The 4,511-nt window shown below is 45.6% G+C and overlaps 1 protein-coding gene across 1 annotated transcript in view; it reads left to right on the top strand.

Moving 5' to 3' along the window:
- The first annotated feature begins 4,405 nt into the window (after positions 1-4,405).
- RBM17 (RNA binding motif protein 17) overlaps positions 4,406-4,511 on the top strand; it is a 15,543-nt gene continuing 15,437 nt past the window's right edge. The window contains exon 1 of the mRNA XM_010581017.1: positions 4,406-4,484. The gene's annotated coding sequence lies outside the window, so the exon portion shown is untranslated. The remainder of the gene's footprint in view (positions 4,485-4,511) is intronic.

Below are 4,511 nucleotides of genomic sequence, written 5' to 3'. Positions count from 1 at the left end.
TTCTTTAAGTTTTTGCATTGCATTGCTGCTTCTTGGAGGGGATGCGATGCCCCGGAGTGCAGATGGCCACTCAAAGGTGCATGTGCATGTTGGATTTATGAGTATGTTTTCTCCTTTTTTTTTTTTTTATTTTAATGCTTCCTAGCAGCCTGTATGCTTTCTTGCCTCCTTCAGAGCACTGAGTAGGCATTTCTAGAAAATTATCCACAATGAATGCAGCATCTCTTTCCTTAATGGAAGCAGCTGATTTAGAGCCTGCCGCTGTGTGTGTTTTGTTAGTGCTATTTTCTCTTGCGTGCATTGCTTTGCATTCATTAACACTGCGTCCCATCTGCCATCTCATCACGCAGCCAGCGTTACGCCATCCTTCTGCAACTTTTTGCTTTCAGCTTTTGGCTGATTACTCTGAATAATTTAGGATCCACCGCAAATTTTATCACCTTGGCTGTTCACCTTTTCCAGGTTGCTTGTCGGTATGATGAGGTGTCCCAACCCAGGCTGGTGGCACTTCTCACAGTGTGAAAATCAAGAGTTCATTCACAGCCTTTTGGTCTTGCCTGTAGCTCCATTTCCATAATCCCCCTCCTCTCCTCTCCCAGGAGTTTAGGAGACACAGCTGCATCAAACTCATCTCAAACTGCTGAGAAAATTGCTAAGTTGGGAGAAAGAGCTGCAAGAAAAGGTATAGAGCAGAGCCAGATGAGATAAGAAAGACAGGTACAGAGGTAGGACTGATGACATGGCAATTGTTAGTGGGATTCAAGAGGAAAAACACCAACATGGAAAGGTTTAAAATCCTAAAGGAAAAAAATAAAGATAGTTGGAAGATCAGACTTCAGCATCATTGAGGGTCTGTCGGAGGGTGCAGAGCTGGCCAATGCTTCCCCACCTTTGCAGATATAGCTGAAAAAGAGATTTCAGGCACCTGCCTCCAAGATGTGTACTGCTGGGGATGAGCCTGCAAATGTCTCCTGCATTTCCAGTCTGTCTGGGACCTCTAGACTTGGCAGCTGTGTGAGATTTCTCTACCTGCCTGCAGCCTTCCTGAATTTAATTAGATGGATTTTGTTGGCTTCTTTGCTCCTATACAGGTGTGTACAAGTATATTGTAGTTATTATTACAAACAGTGATGGATAAATTTTGATCCACGCCTAATGCACTTTCCAGACTTAACCAAGAGCTGCTTCTCTTCTTGTGAATTATCTGATTCATTGCTTTAATAGGTAGTTATTTATGGGTCTAATAATTTAGCCTTTGCCCTCCCTGTTGTGACTTGTTCCTAGAGGGAATTGAAGTCTCCCGTTATTATTGTGTTTTCTACCTTTGCAGACTCTAGTCTCTTTTTAGTTTTTCCCAATGACTGTCATGCTGTGATATTGCTTTGTGACATTTCAATCCACAGTGATTTCTCTCTGTACCTTTTGATACAATTAACTATTTGATTCCTTCCTTTAACATAGGATACCAGTCCTTTTCTCAATGTCATTCTGTCATTCTGTAAAATTAGTATTCAAGTGTCCTGCTGATTTTCTTTCTTCCACAAAGTTACAGATATGTGAATTATATCAATCCTTCCTTTAAAAAAGCAGGCATTGCAAGGGCAAGAAACCAAAGGAAGATACCTGGGAGATCCTCCATAAATAAAGTGAAGACAATTTCTGCTTATATTTAAGAAGCTTTCATTGTTATTATGAAAATAGACCCATCTGTAAATGCACTGCCTAGAAAGATTGCTGTAGTAGAAAGCAGCATAACTAGGAGGGGAACAGTCTAGTATAGCCTAGAACTTAAAATCAGATCTTTTTTAAGTAGTAGCTTTGCTTACTAGCACCATTTTTTCAGCTAACCATGGGGAAATAAACTGCATAGTACCACAGTCGAAAGCAATGCTGGAGATAAGGACTTTCTGATTAATATAGAGATAGTGCTTGTAGTATTTTGAGTTTGAAGTGACAATGCTGTCTGCTTTGGGGTTGAAGGTTGTGCTTTGCTTTGCAGACAATGTTGCATGTTTATTTGCACCGCTTTATCATGTGGTATGAGTGGCCATAATTCTTAGAACTCTCAGCTCATCCCATTTGACATGCTTGGTACGAGCTGGAGATACACCTGCCCATTATAAGCAAAAAAGAAAATCCATTCTTGCTGCTGTCAAAAGGAAGACTCCAAATAATTAGTGCAAGACTTTGGGGTGAGCTACCTGGAAAAGATGGGAAACAGGTGTGTACAAGCTCGGACAGATACAGAATTTTAGGGATTGTTTTGGGAAAAAAAATTATTTCTGCAGCTAGACAATCAGAGAATCAACCAAACCAGCCCACTTTAGGCCCAAATGACATAAGTCTATAAATAATTCTAATAGCCAAGTACTTTGCAATAACATGATTACTCAGTGACCTCAGTATTAGTGGGAGCAATAGCATAGTGAAATGGTAACAAACATGCCTGAATAGTAGATGGGGATGTTTGAAATACACTTGATGGGACATGAGTGTAAGTTTTCTTTCTTCTGAACTTTTTCGCTACAACTCTGCTGTCAAACTCAGAAGAGGCTCATATTATTGTTTCCATTTTTTTCCCCCCAAATTAAGGTGTGCTTAGTAAGTAATTAGAAGTGCTGAATGCCCAAGGAGGCAAGCTGCCAGATCACTCATTCAAGAAGCTACCACAGATTTCTTAAGGAGTTAGAAATACAGTATAGAGAACTGTGATATAACATACAGAGAAAATACAGTGATGGGCATAAATACAGTCCTGTCATCTGCCAATAGAATTCCTAAATCTGCTTCAAACTCCAGTATAGCTCCAACTAAATAAGGGTCAGGGGCAGCTCATTGTATTTCAGGGACACATCTCCATGCTGGACTCCATCTCCCCAAAACCTCACAATTCACCTATAATGATTATTTTTCTCAGCAGCGATACAATACGAGCTTTTAAACCTGAAAAACCCTGACGGCTCTTAACGATCGTTCAAAGTCTGAGTGCAGGACTAACATAGGGTTTTGTATTGCTGTTGCCACTGGGATTTGAAGTGGCTGTCTTTATGTGAGCTATACGGAGCATCCGACAGTGTTTGCTGTTTGGCATTAAACCATCCTGCCAAAATAAAGTTTACTTTACGTTTATTGTTGTTTGTCTCTATTCCCATGGTTTCATGCACCTTCTTTGAAAGGGTTATTGCAGGGATCATTACAGAGACATGCCGAACATCCCATGCAGACCATGAGATGAACGACTCCCGTCTTATTCAGCTCAGCTGGGAACTCCCCCAGAGTGCGTCTGTGATCTCCCACCACAGCAAAGTACTCAAAATTCTGGGGCTACCTCAATTATGGGGGACCCCAGCTCCCACCATCATCATGGTCTCACCCTGTTGCAGGACCCACAAGGCACATCAGGGACTGGATTCCTGGCATGAGGAGGGAAACAAAGCTCAGAGCGCCGATTACACTGGATGTGCACCGTGAAAACCAAAAAGAAATTGTGTTTCTTTGGGACTGAGGAAGCCGGGAGCCCAAACTTCACACCTGCGATGAAAAATCAGGTGTGCAGTTCACTGTCGTCTTTCTGCCCTCGCAGAGTTCATCCCCATACCCCACTTTGCAGCGTCTGGCCTCTCCTGCCTGCCAAAACAATGTGCTGTGAAGTCTGAGGTGTAGGAATTCTGAGGTGCAGGAACCCTGAGGTACAGGCAGTCTGAGGTGTAGGAATTCTAAGGTGTAGGAATTCTGAGGTGCAGGCAGTCTGAGGTGTAGGAATTCTGAGGTTTACAAATTCTGAGGTTTAGGAATTCTGAGGTGCAGGCAGTCTGAGGTGCAGGAATCCTGAGGTTTACAAATTCTGAGGTTTAGGAATTCTGAGGTTTAGGAATTCTGAGGTGCAGGCAGTCTGAGGTTTAGGAATTCTGAGGTTTAGGAATTCTGAGGTGCAGGCAGTCTGAGGTGTAGGAATTCTGAGGTGTAGGAATTCTGAGGTGCAGGCAGTCTGAGGTTTACAAATTCCGAGGTTTAGGAATTCTGAGGTGCAGGCAGTCTGAGGTGCAGGCAGGCAGGGCCCGGGCCTGCGGCACCGGGCAGGTAAAAGGGGGCTCAGTTGCGGGTCTGGCACCTTCATTAGGGCTGCAAGTGCAGGGGGAGGTCAGGAATCCGAACGCTTCCTCCCTTCCCTCCTTTTCGGGATCAGAACACCCTTCCCCAGCCCGTAGCTCCCGCAGGACGTGGAGCTCCCTCCCAGTGCCATACTGGTGCGCACTAGGAGGAGCTCGGCGAGGGGCGGGGAGGGGGAAGAAGGGGTGTTGCGCCCACCGCCCGCCGCCAGGGGGCGGTACAATGGCGGCGCTGCCGCAGCGCGCTCGGCGCCCATTGGCCGAGCGAGGCGTGTGCCAGCGGGCGGGCGGTTGTGCGCAGGCGCGGCCGCCCTTGCAAGGGCGGCCCTTCCCGGCTGCCTTAGCGGCCGGCTCATGGCGGCGGCGCGGTGACGGGTGAGCGGCGGGCGGTGGGCCCCGGCC

This window comes from Haliaeetus leucocephalus, unplaced genomic scaffold, assembly GCF_000737465.1.
Source record: "Haliaeetus leucocephalus isolate CR32 unplaced genomic scaffold, Haliaeetus_leucocephalus-4.0 Scaffold751, whole genome shotgun sequence".
In the NCBI taxonomy this organism is placed as follows: Eukaryota; Metazoa; Chordata; class Aves; order Accipitriformes; family Accipitridae; genus Haliaeetus; species Haliaeetus leucocephalus.
The sequence above is the reverse complement of the archived record's forward strand: the minus strand, read 5'-3'. Positions and strand labels throughout refer to the sequence as shown.